Source organism: Mytilus californianus, unplaced genomic scaffold (genome assembly GCF_021869535.1).
Source record: "Mytilus californianus isolate M0D057914Y unplaced genomic scaffold, xbMytCali1.0.p SCAF_5, whole genome shotgun sequence".
Lineage (NCBI taxonomy): Eukaryota > Metazoa > Mollusca > Bivalvia > Mytilida > Mytilidae > Mytilus > Mytilus californianus.
The window spans coordinates 90,937,242-90,959,366 of NW_026262701.1; the positions used below are offsets into that span (position 1 = coordinate 90,937,242).

A 22,125-nucleotide genomic window follows, 5' to 3' on the forward strand; every position below is an offset into this window, starting at 1 on the left:
CAGAAACATCAAAAATAAATCCATGAATGTTGGATGTACAAAATACCGAGACACGCCGCACAGCAATGCAAATTTACATTTAGTATAACAGTTATATTCGGGAATATATTAATGCATAACATGCATGTACTATACGTGAAGTCATCCGTGAATTCAGAATCTGGAGTAACTGCTACAGGTATTACAAAATATGTAAATATTATTTTATAATGTTAAATAGTTTTATTTGAAGCAAAAACATCAACTAAAATCTTTAATTATCAGATTTTATTATAATAAAAAGATGTGGTATATCAAAGTATGTTGATATAATTAACAATATATCAATTTAAATTCAAGGTATCACCTACATTCTTAATGAATAAAGATCGTAAAATGGCAATTAAATAGAATAAATGTATCATATAACTATTAACTAGTTCGGATTACAATTATCATAATCAAACAATTTTAAATTGTAAGTTGACAAAGTTAAATTATTTCTGCCTTGCTTTCTCATATATATTAACATAAAATGAAAAGTATAGTAATGAATGTTTAAGCTTTATCTTAAGGTTTACCAGACACACCAGGAAATTTTAGCTGGACAGATTCAGCTGCCACAAGTTTCACAGTCCAATGGGATCCAAATTCTAGTGGCGGATATAAACAAACATTTTACATACAATACAGAATTCAAGGATTATTGAAGTGGACTACTGTATTAGTTGGTGAGGAAGATATAAACGAACCTAAGACAAGAAGAACATATGAATTAAAAAACTTACAGGAAGGAAAAGCCTACGAACTTAGAATGTATGCTGAGAATACAGCAATGAAAAGGAGTAATTCCACAGATGTGCTTATTGTCTTTACTGAAATTTCAGGTACAAAATTTAAATTTTAAATGTTAGTATGGATCTATAATTCGCTAATTGTTTGGGTTTTTATTATGCTGGCCAGACGTTTTTTTTTAATTTTTGTATTAGATTCCCCCCTTACCTCATTCTTATAACTTGCTGTAAACCTTAAAGCTTCAAAGACTGAACCCTCTTGAATGTCCGACTTGTTTGCTTAAAAGGATTGGATTCTTTTAATCAAAAGACTTACATTTAATGAAAAAAAATACAAACTAGTAGACCAGAAGCAGATGCAAAATTACGATGTTGACACAAAAAGTTTTTTTTTTTGTTCATTTTTCTGTTTCTTTATCAGAAATGCATACAGAGGTGAAAAATATATTATGTAACATTTGAACATTATAGTTTTTTTCTGTGATTTAAATTTTATTCAATTAGGAATGAACACCGATTTTAACTCTGTAGCTGTTATGCATAATTTTATAATCAAAAAAATATTGCAAATCTGGATGTACGATTAAAGCAAGCGGTATGGATTCCGTGTACATGTGAATATCATCTGATATATATCGAAGCATGTCTATGTTTTGCTGTATTAATTCATTTTATTTCTTTGTTTTAAGAGTAAATATGTTCCTAACATGTATCATTTTCATATCTAATCCTCATAGTTTCTTTGACGATTGACGGCATACATCTTTGCGTTTCTAATCTAGAAATAGACTTCACCTATAAACCATGTTTGACATATGACTGAATTTGAAATTACTGCATCAAAATTAGCATATTGATTTGCAAAAAAAAAAGGGAATAATTTAATATATTATTGCATAACATGCATGTACTATACGTGAAGTCATCAGTGAATTCAGAATCTGGAATCACTGCTACAGGTATTACAAAATATGTAAATATTATTTTATAATGTTAAATAGTTTTATTTGAAGCAAACACATCAACTAAAATCTTTAATTATCAGATTTTATTATAATAAAACGATGTGGTATAAATAAAAATAAGACAAGTATCAAACATAGGAGAAAACAAAGATGTAAATTATACATATAACATTATCTATCATACTTAGCATGTCTATTATTTTAGTTGGTCATGTTCGTAATTTTGGAAGAAATTGTTATGATATTATAAAATTTGTACTTTACAAAATAAAAGATAAAGCATCGCAGTTGATTGGAAATAGTTAAATCGGTACTGTAGTTAGTGCTACTTAAATGTTTCTTTTATAATTATTAATCGAAAACAAACACAATGATAATACATCTGCATCTTAAATACTTGAAGATTTGGATGATAAAATTAAATTTAAAATCGTCAAACTTACTACTTGTTATTTTTGTTTGTTACAGTATCTACCACATCAAGTGCAGTTATTGGTGCTGTAGTAGGTGTTGTTGTCACTTTAGTGATTGTATGCGCCTCTTTCATAGTGATAATGTTATTCAAAAAGAATCAAGGTAAAATATTAAGCATATTTTAAGTACCTGTCCACCTAAGAATCATGCAGAGTGCTGTGTAATGGTGATTTATCAAAATAATTGAAATTTGCAGAAATTTCAGTGATTAAAGCACCATGCAAGCAGGAAACCTTTTTCAAATTTTTATTGAGTTATGTTCATGATTTCCCTCTTAACACTAAAGTTTTAAATTCCCCCTCCTAGACTGATTTCTCTATCATTGTATTGAAATAAGTGACTCATTTATACAAAATATCCCTAATCAATTTTTATACACAATGATGTCAAATAAAAGATTGTAATTTGTTGTTCAAAACTTCAAAATATCACCAGGTGCACATATGCCCTATTTGAATATACACTGGTCAAATGTTGTTATGAATTCAAAAATGGACTAAGGGAGCTAACTCCTACTCATTAAAACAAACAAAATTATTTCAAGGTTAAGGTAATTTAAAAATTAAATTTAAGGTCAAATTAACTTCAAAATAAATAATAGTATTTTTCAGTGTGAAAATATATGATTATACATTAAATTGCTATAATATTTTAATTTTCATGAAAGTTTGATTATTTTCTGCGGGACTATTCCCTACTTTCACTTTTGCTTTGAAAATGGCAGAAGACACACTCAGATGTGGAATTTCAGCTTTTCGAGCTGATGAGCGTGGAAGTTATTATTTATTTCCGCATGAACATGTTGCTATCATAATTAAGTGTTGCCTCAAGGACGTGATTGGTCATCTAAAGAGTGTTAGTGTTGCAACAGGAGGCTCTTAGTCTTTTATATCGGCATTTTAGTTTGGGAGAACCTATGACAGATGGTGAACTTATTTTGTATAGAGTCGGCCTATTTGATGATAGCTTGTACAGGAATATTACAGTGTGTCCATATCATCGATATAAACTGGAGATCTATTTCAAACAAACAAAAACATGCAGCAACCCATAAGTCTTGCAGAGGAATTACAAGTCGTGATGTTTTGCAGTCTTTTGGTGTCCTTCTTCCAGTGGATACAGGTAAGTTAACAAATGATTTTGATATATTTCGTATATTGCATTTTTCCTCTAATCTAGTAAAGAATAGTATTTTGGGGAAAAGGGGGTACTTCCTTAAAATTAAATTTTCACATACAATATTGATTTACAAGGTACATGTACCAGTCCTCATAATTTTGCTTTTAAAATGGTGACTATGAGCTGACCACTGTTAAGTGCTGCATGCTTTATATCTAATATGAAACGTGCCAATTTTATTTCATTTTATGCTGCCATGGATAGAATTCGCAACTACCCCTCAAATGATGCTTTCGTGTCTTTCATGAGACATCTGTCAGTTGTAACTACTAAGGTCATTTATTTTGTGTCAAATATCATAGGTGCTTGAGGACAGGACCTTGTTATGAGCCCCATATAGTCCCGCCCCCTTATTATCATAAATCTCAGATTTTTCAATATATATCACTTATATGTACCATATACATACTAATATACCATATTTTTACTCTAAATATGCATGTTTACTATGTGAATCTCGAATATAGAGCGTTGATAGTAAACATGCATATTTAGAGTAAAAATATGGTATATTAGAATATATATGGTACAAATAAGTGATATATATTGAAAAATCTGAGATTTATGATAAGGAGAAGGGACTATGGGGCCTCATAACAGGAACCTGTCCTCAAGCACCTATGGTTGATGCCCGCCTCCTAGTGCGGAATTTCTCTCAATGTGTTGAAGACCATTTGATAGCCTTGTGCTGTATTTTTCTCTTTGGTTGGATTGTTGTATTTTTTTACACATTCCCTGTTTCCATTTTCAAATTTATTACCATAGACTTATAATTGAGAAAAATATAATTTTGCAATCAAATATATCTATTGGGTCGTGTCATTTTCATAATACTCTAATATATTTGTACAGGAGGGTATTTATGAAATCATAAGTTCACTGTATTGAGACATTCAGACCCCTTGGAACCTTTTGTGTATAAACTAAATAGGGAGTTTTAAAAATTTGTTCTGATAAAATTGAGAATGGAAATGGGGAATGTGTCAAAGAGACAACAACCCGACCATAGAACAGACAACATCCTTACCATGCTTACTATTTCATGTATTTATTTTAAATCTCTCTGAAAAATAGTTCTTTTCAATTTTCTAAATAGTGCGATAAATTTTATTTCAGTGTTTTTGCATCATTACATTTCATGCATTTAATTCACTTCATACATTTGTCATACATTTTCATATTATATATATAATTTCAAAATGAGGAGATATGACATGATTGCATATGCGCATGATGAGACAACTATCTTCCAAGTATAAAAGTGATAGTTATCTATCATATAGGTCTCTGTACAGCCTTCAACAATGAGAAAAACTCATACCGTATACATTGTAGTTAGCTATAAATAGTTGGACATATGAAATGTTAAATAATTCAAACTAGCATGACTCGAAAACTAATGACATAATTTGTGAAATAAACTGTTAACACAGAGATATGTCTCGCCTATTAGTTATTTTGATAATGCAAATATTCAAAGTCAATGAACCATGACTGAAGGTACAGGGCTAAACAATCTCTATGGAAATGAGACGTGCAAATGCTAATACAACTGCAAACCAAATACCATTGACTTTTCATAAGTCGTTCCCTTTAAACAAACCTAAACACAAACAGTAAATAGTAAACTATGTAAAAGTTTCAGAGTCAATGAACCATAATTAGGGGGTTGGGTTATATAATCTCCATGGAAATGAAATATGCAAATGCCAATACATTTGCATACTGAATATCATTGACTTAACATTAGTGGTTCATCTTAAACTGACCAAATCACAAACTAATACATGAAAACTAAGCAAAAGTTGCAAAGTCAATAGACCATGAATGAGGGGGCGGGGCCAAATAATCTCCATGGAAATGAAATATGCCAATACTTATACAACTGCATACCAAATATCATTGACCTACCACTAGTGGTTCCCCATAAACTGACCTAATCACAAACTAATACATGTAAACTAAGCAAAGTTTCAAAGTCAATAGACCTTGACTCAGGGAGCGGGGCCAAACAATCTCCATGGTAATGAGATTTGCCAATGCTTATACAACTGCATACCAAATATCATTGACCTACCACTAGTGGTTCCCCATAAACTGACCTAATCACAAACTAATACATGTAAACTAAGCAAAGTTTCAAAGTCAATAGACCTTGACTGAGGGGGCGGTGCCAAATAATCTCCATGGTAATGTAATGTGCCAATGCTTATACAACTGCATACCAAATATCATTGTCCTACCACTAGTGGTTCACCATGAACTAGATCTAATCACAAACTAATACATTGTTGATGCCGCCGCCGCCGGAAACAACATACCTATGTCTCGCTTTTTGACTCCGTCAAGGCGAGACGAAAAACTATGAATATAAAAATAAAATGTGGCAGATATATATATATATGAAAAGGAAGATGTGGTATGATTGCCAATGAGACAACTCTCCACAAGAGACCAAAATGACACAGAAATTAACAACTATATGTCACCGTACGGCCTTCAACAATGAGCAAAGCCCATACCGCATAGTCAGCTATAAAAGGCCCTGAAATGACAATGTAAAACAATTCAAACGCGAAAACTAACGGCCTTATATAGTTGGTCTATTAACATGATTAATGATAAAAAAAAAACCCAGTTACTACAGTAATCTTTTAACAAAAGCATATTGTTGGTACTCCAATATGACCATTTTTATGAAAGCACACTGTTGGTACTCAAATGTGACTCTTTTTATGAAAGGACACTACTGGTACTTTAAAATGACACATGTAGTGAGGTCAAAACCACACATAGTAGAATCAATAGAGAATTTTATAAAAGGACCTATAGATTATAATAAAGTTGTAAACTTGTCGGTAGTTTGCATTGTTTTGAAATATTATATTCCAGGATAATGCAGCAAAAAGGTAGCTCCTTCCACAATTGAGGATACAGAAGGTAATTATATTAAAGTCACAGAAACAGATATACATTTTGTTGAAAATCTTAAAGTTTATAAATATAAGATGTTGTTTACAAATTGTTTTCTGTGGCAGATCCAAACATTTTCATATGAGGGAATCTCTGACTGCCCTAAGAGGGGGACCACTCCAGTCATGTTTCAGAGATTCCCCTAAATAATCAACCAAACTTTTCCCACAAAAGAGGGGGCACCCTGCCCCTTGGATCTGCCTATGTTTATTTTTATACGCCCGTTTACGGGACGTATTATGGTATACCGTTGTCTGTCTGTCTGTCTGTCCGTCTGTCTGTCGTCAACATGTCAAACATTAACTCAAACACGTTTTAACCAATATGCATGAAACTTTGATGAATTGTTTATATCTATTGACGTGAGCTGCCTTTCGTTTTCTATAAATTTCAGATTAACCATTTCCGAGTTTTGGGGTATTATTCATTAAAAAAGGGGGAATTTCCAGTTTTCAGACAATAACTCAAAACAATTTCACCAATTTGCAAGAAACTTTGGTGAATTGTTAATTACTATTGACATGAGCTTCCTTTTGAATCTTACAAATTTTAGACTTTACATTTCCGATTTATGGGGTTTTATTCATTACAAAATGGGGCATTTTTCCAGTTTTCGGACAATAACTCAAAAAACTTTGGTAAATTGTTTATATTTATTGTTGTAAGCTCCGTTTTGATTTTTATAAATTTAAGATTTTACGTTTCCGAGTTATAAGACTTTATTCATAAAAAGGGGTTATTTTCAAGTTTTTGGACAATACTCTTAAAGAGCTTAGAGCAGTTTTCGTTATACTATCGTTTATGTTAAACTATCGTATATATCTAATAAGATAACCTCCCTTTAGTTTTTTTTATAACTTTCTGATATTACATTGAGAAGTTATTGAACTTTATTGAAAAAGCCACGGGTGTATCATTCGCTCATGGCGCAGCTGTTTATTTGTTTGATCTTTGAATGATTTACATACAATGATACATGCTGGAAACTACACAAATGTTGGAAATTGTGAACATATATTTTTTGATTGTGAATTTTTTTGTAAAAGTCTTTTAAGTGTTACCCGGTATTGGAATTTAATCTCAGATTCAAGACATTGTTTACATGTTGATCGTTGTAGAGAGCTTTGACAAATTTACTACAAATAGTATAAATAGTCTTGCAAGATTTAATACAGCCATTCAACCAATGGTATTAAGCAGATTTCTAAATATTTCATTTCATTTTGGCAACAGTTTCCTTGGTGTCTCATGAGCGTTTGGCACAGCCATTGATTGTAAAAATTATTTATTTAACAAAATGAATAGAGATGTTTTATATTGTTATTCATTTTGTATGTTGCAATTGTGTAATTCCTATTTGTATTTACTTTAAGATTAAATATTTCTCATTTATTTCTGCATTTAGATTTGGACACAACAGAGAAAGAAAAAAAACAGAAACATCTAGCTGTTTAAGCAAAATATGTCTTTGTTCCAACTTCTTAAGCTGAATTAAGGTAAACTTTAAAAAAAGATTTATGGAAATGATAATTTTATTGAAAATCAGAAAATTTTAAACACAAACAATATTTTTTACCCTGATGGGTGAACAAATTTATTAATTGATAACAAACACATCTCTAAGATATGCAAATAAGGGATCTAGTGGTACAATACATTGCTTATAATATAAATATCCATTACAGCCCAAAAGTGAGATTTGAATATCTTGTTCTACATTCTTTGACAATAGGCAAACCCTTGTCAGATAGTAAGCTATAAAAGGCATTAAAAAGAAAATAAATTAAGCAGTTCAAAAGACAACAATACACAAAAAACATTATGGTAGACAAAGACCTACAACTAATGGATAACTTGATTCTGGCTTGGTACATATACATAAAGAATGTGATAGGGTTACACATGTTTTGTGAGTGCACTTGAAAGTAAATCAAGTACACTGGTTAAAATAGTAGTTGATTCCCATAACTCTATTATAAATTGTGATATTGACCAATTAATTAGATTTTTCTCATCCTGAACAACATCAAAATATTAAGGATTATTTGTTTAATGGAACTTTTTCTTACAGGATGATGACTCCTCTGCAAAGACATATGCACAACCAAGTACAGCTGAAACTCACTCCCTGACATTCAGTCAAGATGTAAGTATAAAAGTAAGGAGATGAGATTGTATGCCAATGAGACATATATCCACCAAAATTCAAATGAAATTGATGTCAGCAATTGCGCAGCCTTCAACAATGAGAAAAATCCATACCATAAAGTGGGCTATAAAGGCCCTTATATGAAAAATATGAAAAATTCAATTAAGAAAGAGAGATTTAAATCATAAAAATTTAAGATGAATAAATATAACAGACATGAACAAACAACCACTGAATTACAGGGTCCTGACTTAATACAGACATATCAAGAAGGTGGCAGGTTAAATATGTTAACCGAGGACAGTGGTGTGACAACCCAACATAAAAAGAAACTGTAAAAACTAATTGCAATGTAAAGTCACCATATAAAACTACTTGCAGTTACTATAGCTAGTTCAAAGCCAAATGGTTGCATCTATAAAATAATTTGGTATAGGTTTTAATTATTTTGTGGTAATAAAACCCTTTACTTAATTATCAGTTATACATATAAAGCTATGTTCATTAAAATGAAAAACGCATTAATAAAATTTAATAAAATTAACAGAATTGTATTAGATAGTACCCGCCAATAAATACATATCTTAACGACACTTTTCAAATACAGTACAAAATATGTATAACAAACAGTGGCAAATATGATTCCTAAAGGATAAGCCCTACTGATTTAAGGTAACTAAACGAAAGGTCAAGGTCATAAATTTTTCTCATCCTGAATATGCATGAGCTCTTTTCCATTAGATATTTAGCAAGCAAACATGAATTGATCAATATTATGTATTAAGGATTATTTATTTTATAGGACATTTTCTTACAGGATGATGACTACTCTGCAAAGACAGATACACAACCAAGTACAGCTGAAACTGACTCCCTGAGGAATGCCTTCAACCTAGTCAGATAATGATTGCTTCTTTTTTCCTCGTCTGTGTGTGTTATGTCCCGAAATACAAAACCACGAACAATTGAGGATGAAGACTTGGAGCCGGCCCTTAATTTAATTGACCTTAATTTAATTGACACTCTGGAGGCTATGGATGTTTTAAAATGTAGCTTCTACATTTTTAAAAAGTGATTGAAATTAGTAAAATTTTGACACAATATTACTAAATCTAGTTCTGTGAAAATGATTTTTTCCTTTTAATTTTTTTTTACCCAATTTCTGACACCTGTCAGAAGTAGAGTGTATATTTTCATGTGAAAAAAAGAAACTTAACTTTTGTCTCTTAATCCATTTATTTTTTTTTTGACAATTTGGTACTGACTTATCTCAAACTTTCTAATTTTTTACTTTTTAAAAAAAATCCCACTTGAAACAATTAAAACGAAAACATCTCTGTAAACCTGTGGATTTATTTCAATGTTTCATGCATATACTTACATGATATTCACACATATACAGATTTTTTATTATTGTTTTAAGCAAAACAAAGAAATTATGAAGTTACTGTAGATAAGAAGAAGTTGTGTTTTACTTGTTTTGTTGAGTATATGATATACAATCAATTTGAATTGACTTGTTTAAACTCTCTGATCTTTTTAACATTGGCTGATTGATTCAAGCTGATATTCTATTTATAGCAATGGTGGTCATGTTGGTTTTGTCAGCTTTATTATGATATAATTTTTATGATGACAAGGGCAATGTTAATTGGTTAGCAACATAATCTGATGCAATTTAATTATAAGACACCAGAAGCAATAGTCATTATATGATGATATAGAACAATAATGATATTCCAATGAGACAAATGTCCTTATAATATTACAGTATAAAGATCAATTGCAGGTCACTGTACAGTTTAAAAAATGAGTCTAAACCTTGCTATAAAGTAATATGAAAAAGACCAATGAATGATAAAATTTTAAAGAATTAAAACAATAAAAAATGTTCTTATGGCAGATATTATTCAATGGCAACCACTGGAATACAGGCTCCTTGCTTTGGACAGGCACCTTAACCCATCCCATCATTATGATGGGAGAGTGGTGACAATACAACATAAGAACAGTAAATCAGATTCAGAGGCTCTCATTCACATTAGAAAATGTATGGATATAACTTGAAGATGGGCAATTAGTGTGCTCATGAGGAAGGCTCACAATGTCTACAAAGTTCAATTGATAAAAGGTATCAGTATCCAAATGTCTTTTAGGTAAAAATCATCAAAATTCACTTTGAACTAGGCCATAGACATATAAATAGTTCAAAATGATCTTTAAATAAATAAAAAGAGGCCATTTACTAAGAGTTTTATCAATTTCACATGGAAAATACTCTAGTGAAGACCAAAAAAATTTTTTTTTTACCAAAAATGTGCATTTTGAAAAAAATGGTAACTTTTCCGCGGTACTTTCTGGAGAAATTTATGTATATGCATCTGGTGAATTTTTTAGAGGTAAATATATTGTATTTAAGCTGTTTATACATAACAATGAAGTTGTATTATCATTAAGGATAATATTGGAATTGTTGTAGTACATTTATGTATTTTTTTCAAATTTTCTAGTAAGTGGTTGCTAAGGAAAAACATGCTTGGCAACCAAGGTGTTAGACATGTTTGAATGTCATTGTTGGTGCCAAATCTTAAAATCCACTTGCTCAAGTGTAGATATCCTTTGATACATGAATATCTAAATTCCATTTCATTTTTTTTTTTATTGATGTATACATGAGTCGGTTACTTTCACATTCTTACTTTTTTCAGCAGTAAAATATGTGTTGCTATGGAACTTGTTTATCTTAACAACAAAGTATTAAATAAAGTATTCAGTGATCAAATACTCAAAAATTTGTTGTTTTGCATTATTTTAAACAAAGATTTCATTAATTTATGATTTGAGATGAATGACTCACTGCATGGTTCTTAGGTGGACTGGTACTTAAGTAAACATCGGCTAAACATCATAATAACGATGACCTTTTTTTCAATGACATTGCGAAATATTTAACGGGAAACAGATTGACGTTAACGACACGGTTGGCATATGTTTTCTTCTTTTTGTATTGAATTTACTTTTACTTTGATAAAATATATCACTGGTAAAATAAATTAAATTTAAGCTTTTCGTTGTTTCAACATATGATCAAACCGTAGACAAATGTGAAATATAGTTTGATATGTATAAATATTTTATAGAAACTAGTCAATCAAATGTTTTAATTTGTCTATACTTTAATTCGTAACAGATACAATTTTTATGCCCCATTGATGGGTTTTATGTTTTTCGGTCTGTGCGTCCGTTCGTCCGTTCGTTTGTTCGTCCGTCTGTCCCGCTTCAGGTTAAAGTTTTTGGTCAAGGTAGTTTTTGATGAAGTTGAAGTCCAATCACACATGTTTCCTATGATATGATCTTTCTAATTTTAATGCCAAATCAGAGTTTTGACACCAATTTCACAGTCCACTGAAAATAGAAAATGATAGTGCGAGTGGTGCATCCGTGTACTATGGACACATTCTTGTTTTATTCTGTTCAAAGAGAAACAAATGATATCAAATAAGGGAAATTAACAACATTAGGTTACTCACATTATACCATAATAAAAGATAACCCATTAAAACTTCGGTGCGTCCGAAATCCTTCTATATTTAACTCAATCAGGAACGCTCTAACGTGAACATTTGAAAGACAGGGGTGTATAAATACGTAGAAACGTAAGGAGCAATATGACCAAACGGGACCTTAATTTAGATGCCATGAAATGTGATTAATAGTAAAGACAGCGAATACTATTGTATACTGGAAATAACAAGGTTATACATTTTTCGCGATTTTGATTCTTTATTTTGTCAATATACGTAAATCAAGAATACATCTCCCGTTAAGCCATAAAAAGTTGAAATTATTGCTTTTAAGTAAACATCAAAGGATACTATCCAATCGGAAAAGGAAATGATTGAAGTACTGTTGTAATTGACTATTGTCCGACCAGTTTCAGTAAACATTAATGTAAATAACATGCTAAAATAAAACGTTAAAGAGGCCTTTGCTGTAAGGTATGATTTTTTCAGTGGTAGATATTCGTAACAATGAAAATAATCAGTCACTTCAATGTGTAGTTTCTTCGATATGGTGGTTATTTTCTGAAATGTTTGACTCTCGTTCAACCTCAATAGCTGAACAAATACGGAAAAACAGGAGGCAAAGCATTTCCTTCTCAATGTATACCAGAAGCATTCAAAAGCTAAATTTCATAACCAATTTTAATCGTCATTTATTTTGATGACTTATTTATCTAATGTGTTTCATATTTCTAATATTATTAGATACTGTTTCAGTTTATAATCTCACATGGTTTAGTGTTTAACTTACAGGGATAGATAAAAAGGAAAAGTAAGTTGACTATTTTCTTATCAATCACAAATAGTAGATATAGCATCGCAACGGTATTGAAAATACTATTACATGTTAAGGAGTAGATTTGCATGTCAAATGTTAAAAACACCGCTTGATTTTGTATGTGCCTTTCTAAAGTTGCTGTATATCATATTTGTATTCCGTTTATTGTTTGTACATAAATCAGGCCGTTATTGTTAATTTTGAATTCTTTTAAACTAGTCATTTATGTGCCTTCTATACCTTGCTTAACGTGTTTTGCTTTAGTCGAAGGCCGTAGGGTGACCAATAGCTGCTTATTTATTTGGTCTTTGGAGGAGAGTTGTCTCATTTATTTTTATATTATATATATAATGGAAATATTAATAATAATACAAAAATATAAATTATGTATTTCCGGAAACGAACAAACTTGAAAATAAATTGAAAGTAAGCTTAACATAAAAGTAAGTTATATCATACGGAAACGCTGCTTCAACATTATCTGAAAGTTGAATAAACTTACTTTAAAATAGAATGATAACGTTTAGTCGAGTAAATTTCCGTTTTTCATCGATAAAGTATTGTGTTAGTCCGAATAATTATTGCGTCGTCACAGCACTAATTCAAAAAAGCCTTTTAAGACCGTCATAATCATGACAATTATTTGAACTAGTATTGTGAAAATAATTATGAATTTTTGGATCTCGTTCCATATAATTGTATGCATTTCAAGATTAACTTTGATAATATTTCCGTCCCAAATTACGTCACTTTTTCTGGCGTTGATCCATTTACGTGACGTCCATTTTGTGGTGTCCTCTGCTCTCGTTAATTCATGGGAGATGTCCGTTGTTATTCTGCGGTTTACATGTTGTAATGTACTATTACATTATTTATTTAAGTATTTCACTTTGCTGAGTGTTCTTGCGTATGTCTATACTGTATTCCTGTCACGTAGTGTTGTCATTTTAGCGTGTTTTTGTTAACATTGCCATATAAGCGAGAGTTTTGGCTAGCCATAAAACCAGGTTCAACCTACCATTTTCTTCTTAAAATGTCCTGTACCAAGTCAGGAATATGGCAGTTGTTATCAAGTAGTCCGTTTGTATGTATGTTGGCGTTTGTTTTTGATGCGGTTAAGTGTATCTGTTCTTCCGTTGTTTTCCTCTTAAAGTTGATGAGTTTCCCTCGGTTTTTGTTTGTAACCCAAATTTGTTTTCTCTTAATCGATTTATGACTTTTGAACAGCGGTATACTACATTGCTTTTCTCTAATATGTCAAAATGGATAAACATGTTTAAATTGATTGACTACATCTTAAAACAGCATCGACAGTGTTTTGATATTGTTTAGTGTATTTTTTTTTATAATAATAATTACCTGAGGTAAAGATGACCTTTAATGATTGTTGTTACCTTTTCGGTGATGTTGGTTTCGATAATCTATCACCATTGTCATGCGCTATATATATGTTTTACTTTTCAAATCATTATTTTATAACATACCAAATTCATTTATACCAGAAAGACGCGCCATTAAAATCGGTAATTTTGTTATATTTGCTTAAACGATGGCCAAAATAACAACAATATGACACTTTTACTGCCCCAAAAACGTACATTTTTAGTGCTTGAAATATTGTCAATGAAAGACGATGAAAAATACACCACATGTTGCAAAATAACTAGCATTTACATATTCTTTCAATTTATCACAAAATAGCAAAAAACCTCCAAACGGATATTGTAAAATGCTAAACAGATATTTTAAAATATTTCTTATATTACTTTAATTTGGACATACTGCTATACTCAAAACAATATTTTGAAAACACATAGTAAATCGATAATTACTTTGTGTACTTATATGATTGAAATTTATTTTTTACATCAATTATTACTACTTTTTAAGAAATGATGAATATTATGAAAACACCGGCTTCCAGGACATTCAAAAGGGGGATGAGTACGAAGAAGTGGAAAATAAATTTGGTAAGGTAGCTTTATGTTTTAAAATAGACGGAAGAAAAAAGGTGACATGACATTCCAAACCAGTTAGTCGACAAAAACGGACAACTTGATGATAAAAAAAGCGGAAAACAACGAAAAATACTGACAAGTACACACAACATCTATTTAAAAAAAGACTGAGCAACATGAAACCCACCAAAAGACGGGATTGTACTCAGGTGTTCTGCAAAACTAAGCAGCTCCTGTTTCACATGCGGCATCCGTAATGCTACTTTTGCAATTACAATACTGTGATAAATCACTTTCGGTGATATCATTATCGAGGAAATTATGGTTATGACAACAAGAACATATTAGTAATCATTTGTAACACATATATTATAACACGCTCAACCAACTCAAGATGACGTTCATAAAACTTTGGAAGGGATTACAACAACTCACAACTTTGAAACCTTTGTTTAAAAGCATTGTTTGTAAGGAGCATTCCTTTATAAATGAAAGCATAATAAGAAACACGACCTCTGGAATGTCGAATCATCTGCTGTGGGATATGTATGCCATATGTAGGTGCTGGAATGTTTCAAATGCAATATGTAACAAGATGTAGCACTACAAAGTAAAAACAAAATCTGAATTATGTTCTTATACATTTGAATTCGTTTGAAACTGTATTCTGATACAATCATTGTAAATTAATATATGGTTGGATAAAAAAAAATCACTTTTATTCAAAGTCCTGTTATTGTTTGTGTTATAAAATGTCTCTTTACTGAACATTATTTTATTGATATTGTATTGTTTCAGATGTTGAACATACACCGTGAGTATAATTATAAGGATTGTTCGACATTTACTTCCTCAAATTAAAATGACAAGATAGATTTCGCTATTATTTGTATATTCTTTTTTGGTCATTAAGCTCTTCCGAAGTTTAGATTTTTATACATCCTTGGCTTCCAAAGATTTGTTTCAGAGTGTTTCCGATGAAAGTAACTCCAGTAAAATGCTTTGAACGAATAAAATTTATCAAGTATTGCATTTATTTTCATTCGTTTTGAAAACAAGCAATCCACACATGTTCATGAAAATAACCACAGGTTTAAAAAAAAAAATTCTATATTTGATATATTTGCGCAAAGGGTGTTCATATATTTTGAATTAAAAGTTGGCCATATTTCCTTATCCATCAAACTTGTTATTAACTTCAAAGTTCCTTACAATGTTAAGATAACCTTTCCTAATGAACGGAAAATCTTACCGAAAGTAGGAAGTCTGCTTTTTATCTTGATCTTTGTTTTTATAAAATTGCAACAGATGGACGACCTCAAAATTGAGTCTATGACTAAATGAATTCTAACATTTTTTTTGTTAACTTCCAATTTCCCAGCAGTAACTCCCACTGTCCTATTTTATCATTGCTTATGGCGTTTATTTATCTAAATTAATCCGTTACACTCGGGCATGTTCACACTACAGTAGTTTATTAGCAGGGATGTGCTTTCGACACAAAAACTGCCCCAGCAGACCTATAGGAAGTTCTTTAGATATCATGACTGTCGTCTTATCTGTAAATCTACCGATTGCGTCCTATCCGTAAATAAGAAAAACAAAGTCTTTGTTACGCTACGTTCTTTTGTTGGGTTGTCATTGTAACATGATTCTCTACTCTGTAACTTAATAAAAATCAGATAGACATTTTCCGGTTTTTTCGTACGAATGTGTAATTTCATAATACTGACTTTCGAATGTTTATGATTTAGCATTCCAGATAAAGGTAAATCAACAAAAGCGCGAAGGACGCACAAACTTTATGAAGTATCATTTTCTGTTCATGATAAATTAATCTGGAAAGTAATGCTTTTGGCTTATGTGGCGTCTGTAGACGAATTTCTCATGGAAGCAAAACTGTTGAAATTGTCCATGTCATGTTACATAACAACAATAACATGAATAAATCAATGCTTCGCTTATAAAGGCATCGAAAGGAAAACAAAATCAAAAGTTGTATACATTTTGTTTGATTTTTACAAAAATACAAAAAAAAAGTATTTGGATTTCATACTTTTTGAGCACAACTATGTGAAAGATTGCAATGAATGCCTCCGTCAGTATTAACATATCATAAACATGCGTTGGCTGATTATAGATTTTGTAAGATACAAGTTAAACTTCTATTTTTGTTTTACAGTAGTTCGACGCTAGACAATTGCATAATATTCAATATATAAATATGTCATATCATTGGACACGACACGAATAAACCAAGAAAACTACAAACATGTTGCTTTTGCCTCCTATCTCATTTAAGTTGAGTCCGATTGATTTTACTCTCGTGGTTTGTTTTCTGTTTTATGGCAGAACTAATAGATTAATTGTTCTAAACAATTTTTTTTTTTACATCTTTAATTACTTTAGTTTTTCAATATAATTTTAATATGTAAATTATTTTTTAAAAAATCCTTAACTTCTGATATTGGATTTTGCAAATGTCATTTCCGTATAAACTAATATTTTCATAGAAATTTTTTTATTATCCTGTCTGTGTTACAGATCTTGTCAAACTTACGAAACACTTGTACAAAAGACAAAATTAGTGTTTATGATGATTTAGAGAATGCCAAAGGTATGTATGGTAAAATGTCATTGAAAGAACTTTTCTTTCGTCCAAAGGATCATGTAAATATGAAAATAGTAGATGTTTTTTTGGGATACGTAAAACAACTCTACATTTGAACGAATTTGCTTAAATTGTACTTACTGCTTAAATGAAAAAAAAAATGTATCTAAATCAGATTTCTGATCAAATGTATTTGTAAATTTTAACAGATCTCATTGTACATGTATGATGCGAATTTTATGGAAAGTCTATAATAAAACGTGCCTCTGAGACAATGAAAATCACCAATATATCAAAGGAACAACTGTTTTAATGATAAGTGTCACATTTACAGTTACTCGTCTTTGAATACCGTACGATGACCATTCGTTGCTTTCATCCAGGTCGTTTTGTACACATGGTGAATAGTTCTTTCATTTGCAGTAATGATAATACCAACTGGTTTTTTTTAAGTAACGGATTGATACATTGCAATAGGACGCTCACTAGTTACTTTTGTCACTCTATTGCAGCATGGTTTGTACGTTGTAAATACTTATAATAAAATTTACACAAAATAGATCTGACTTGTTTACTTGATTGTGTATGTTTTACAATACCTGTCAATATATTATCTCGTCCAGGGAATTATTTGACAATCCAGTTGGATGCATAATATTTACAACGCTGATTTACCGTGTACTTCTGTTGAAATGTTGCTGTTTTATTGCTATTATTTCAAAAGCTATAGTTTAATTGATTGAGAACTTGTAATGTCTTTTATTTTTTTATTTTTTTATTTAGGTGTAACATCATCGAAATCATAAGTGTTATTATTATATGTATGTATATCTGAAAATTTAAAATTGCATATTTTAAAACAATACTCCTTTACTTCTGACAATTAAATGGGGATCTAAAAAAAGATATTTAATTCGGTTTCGAATTACTGTGAATTGGTGAACATTTAAACACAAATCAGCTAAAGTAAAAAATATTGTACAGGAAATTTCAAACGACAGCAAACGTTCAACTATTGATCACGCAGAACGGAGCTAACAAATTTGCAATAAAACAGCTAAAAATATACTAACAATTTTAAACACTATTTAAACTGTATAAAACAATGAACACAATTATACAGTTTGAATTATTTATCTTAAAATACAAATTTCCCTGTTTTTTTCTGCAATGAACTTTAGACTTCAAACTTCTATAGGTAACGACGAATTAAAACGTTATTCAGAAGGAAAAGCAATCATCTTGCATAACACAATGAAAACAATTGAAATAAAAATTACTAGAAGTATATGAAGTAAGCATTTTTTTTTAAATATGAATGTGTGAGAGAAACAAAAATGAAACTTCGGTATGGGTTCAGTTCAATTAGTTCGGCTTTACACATCAATTAAAATGTATAAATTATGAAAATTGGTCATCACAAGATAGAGGTGTTTAAAATTGCATAATTACCACAAGAGGTCGCTTATGTAGTTTTATCAACAGAACACGTGTCCATGCATCTGCTCTGAAATAGTATATCACAAATCATTATTTGATCAGTTGATAGTGCAACGTTGTTGCGACATGTCTTAAAAAACAAAAATGTTGGCATTAAAATAATCAATATCATTTATGCATGTATACATAGTCTTTGTATATTTGTACTGTATAAATAGTTGTCTTACTGACAATTATACAGCTCCTTATATGTATATTGGTATGCACGTTTTGGGTGTATATCATTACATGTATCAATCCAACCAGCTGAAGCATACACACAAATAAATGTTATTCGCTTATAGTTTAAGTTCGACCGTGTTATTTTTAGTAAATTATTTAAATTACTCTCCTTTATAATTTTGTTTTTAGCTCGATAGGCGTTTACGAAGCACTAAGTGTCCAAGATAAACCAAGCATTTATGCTGAAATGAAAAACCAGAAAGGTAGCTTTAAAATTGAAAGAAATATTTACTGTTAAGATTAGATACATTTGGCCATCATTTTATGATCTTTTTGCCATATAGATTTTTTACGTCCTTGGCTATGAACGTTCCAATGAAGATGATTCCAGAAATACGTTCCAGGCGCATATATCCTGCGCAATGTGTTATTTTCATTACTAATTCTATAGTATATAAGATGTTTCTATTAAAGATTATCTTCCTTTTGACTATTAAAATTAACCGAATATCTATATTTTTTTCGATTATGACATAGTCAGATTCAAGTCAATTGACATTGAAATAAATTGTTGAATTATAAACAAATGTACTTGTTGTTGTTTTGCACAAGTGTGCAAGTCTAGTATCCTTCAATTTGAATTTAAGATACCATTATTACAAAAAAAAACATATTGTCTGTATCTACAGTTTAAAGTAATGAATAAGTGTTATTGTCATGTTAGAACAGAAACAACTTAAAAAGTAAGAACTACTTTAAAACCGCTGAACATAATTTTTGAACGGCAATATTATAAACGCTCCAAATTGAACTTCTTTTAACTTTCCGTCGTGGAATCCGTTTGTGTTGTTTTTCATCGAGTCCACTCTCAAGCATGTTATGATGGCTTTGTTTTGAGGACGTTTATAAGTATTTATTTCAGGCAGAATTTTGTTTTTCCGATATGATTAATGAACAAATTTGTATATCTTGTAGGGTGTTAAATTTCAAATATATGGTATTTTCCGAGGAAATTTATCAATAATATTAATATTTAAGTTTATAGTATTTACTCGGGTACCTATTTCAGAACTAATTATTAGCGTCGACGAGATTTTTGACAACTCAAAATTTAGAGAACATTGCAATATCTAATATATCTCTCAATCGATACGATATTCCCGGCTTGTTTTTCCTATCATGATTTCCTTGATAGAGGGTTGCGGCTCACAGGGAAGTTATTAAACCAAGAGTTCCAAATGATGACGTTGAAATCATCCCTCGTAAATTTTACGGACGCCATCACTAGTTGGTTGACTGTTATGGAATATCTGTTTCACAGATGATAGCGGATATCTTCCTAATGTCGTAACTACAATCCCGACCCCTTTTCACGAATATGGTCTACCTATTTAGACTTGTTTCCGGGTTTGTACTATAGTGATCAACACGAAGGGTGCCACATGTGGAGCAGGATCTGCTTACCCTTCCGGAGCACCTGAGATCACCCCAAGTTTTTGGTGGGGTTCGTGTTGTTAAGTCTTTAGTTTTTCTAGGTTGTGTTTTGTGTACTATAATTGTTTGTTTGTTTGTCTTTTTCTTTTTAGCCATGGCTTTGTAAGTTTATTTTCGATTTATGAGTTTGAATGTTCCTCTGATATCTTTCGCCCCTCTCTTCTCTAATAAGTATTTCAAAATATAGATGCAAGTATGTTTTTACTAATCGTTACGGATCATTAGATATATACATGCCATTACCGTAATAAATAAACCCATACGTAAGTCACAATCAGTATATAAATTCAAATAATTACCATTTTTCCTATCTTTTTAACTGTATTGGGCCTGGAACCTGGAAGCAGTTTTTAAATCATTAGACTTACGTGTAGGTATATTTTTGTTAGTTTTTATCGCTATTTTATGTTGTTTTCTTAAGTTCCAGACCTCTGTACTACTTAGATTAGCCATATATATATATGATGTATTTATATAGAATCTTACATTTGGAAAACAACAATATAATAACTACTGATTAAGGAGTATGAATACATTTTTAAATCAATAGCAGACAACAAGCCTAAGTTCGTATAGAAAATTTGTAGTGAAGGCGGGATCGCGCGTCTCCCTCAAGTTAATTTTTTTTACATGATGATAAAGAGATGTAGATTTAAAGAGGTAAAGTCAATGAGCCAGCAATCCGACGACACAAGAAAATAAATATCTTGAGATCGTCATATAGACTTCAATATATAATTGATAGCTGTTCATTATGTAATATTCTACATTGCCAATATTTAAAAAAAAAGTTCGGAGTAGTTTAAGTCCAATTCAATTCTGAATTTAATAATTTTAAAAAAAGTGGATACTCCGACATTTCTATATGTAATGTGTCATAATATACATGCAAATCATGAACGAGGAGTATTTTATCTTTTTAGACAAAAACAGTTAAAGAAATCGAATAATCCTAACGAAAGCATTGAAATAAATACAACACAAGGTAAGTGTTTCGCAATACTACAGTGAAAATTTCAACTTCCAGTAACTGAAATATGAATTGTCCTTCAGTCATGCATCATTTACAAGCAAAGACATATGTCTTTTATCATACTAAATTTTGCAGAATCTATTTTTTTTTTATTACATTGTGTAGTTTGTGTTATGTAATAAACATAACATAAATGAACATTTCTGCAAAATTTATGTTAAAGTGATAGATGTAAGTCCTCTTAGTTTCCGGAATACCCCCAAAAAATGTCTTTTGTTCCTGTCCCGTTTCAATTTTTTGGAGACATCCAATCACTAATGATTCATCTTAAAATATAAAAAAAAAATAAGATGGTATGCATATAACAAAACTGTTGTTGCGCATGCAATGGTAATCTTCGTTATGTTGATGCTGTCAAAGAAGACAACATGTAGCTTTATAGTACACATCTAGCTATAACGTTCAATTCAGCAGAATAGAAAAGCATTACTTATTTGTCTGAAAAAAAGTTTTGATGAATACAAACATTATTTTGTTATATCTTTTTTTTTAATCAGTCTCTGATATAAAATA

The 22,125-nt window shown here is 30.7% G+C and overlaps 2 long non-coding RNA genes across 2 annotated transcripts; both read left to right on the forward strand.

The window, feature by feature from the left end:
* The first annotated feature begins 12,763 nt into the window (after nt 1–12,763).
* LOC127703246 (uncharacterized) lies at nt 12,764–18,227 on the forward strand. Its single transcript, XR_007982874.1, has 5 exons — nt 12,764–12,848; nt 14,745–14,824; nt 15,611–15,626; nt 17,357–17,429; nt 18,207–18,227. It is a non-coding gene; the product is annotated as an uncharacterized LOC127703246 (long non-coding RNA).
* Nucleotides 18,228–19,274: 1,047 nt separating this feature from the next.
* On the forward strand, nt 19,275–21,564 carry LOC127703249 (uncharacterized). The gene is made up of 3 exons (XR_007982877.1): nt 19,275–19,348; nt 19,810–19,828; nt 21,503–21,564. It is a non-coding gene; the product is annotated as an uncharacterized LOC127703249 (long non-coding RNA).
* Nucleotides 21,565–22,125: the final 561 nt, after the last annotated feature.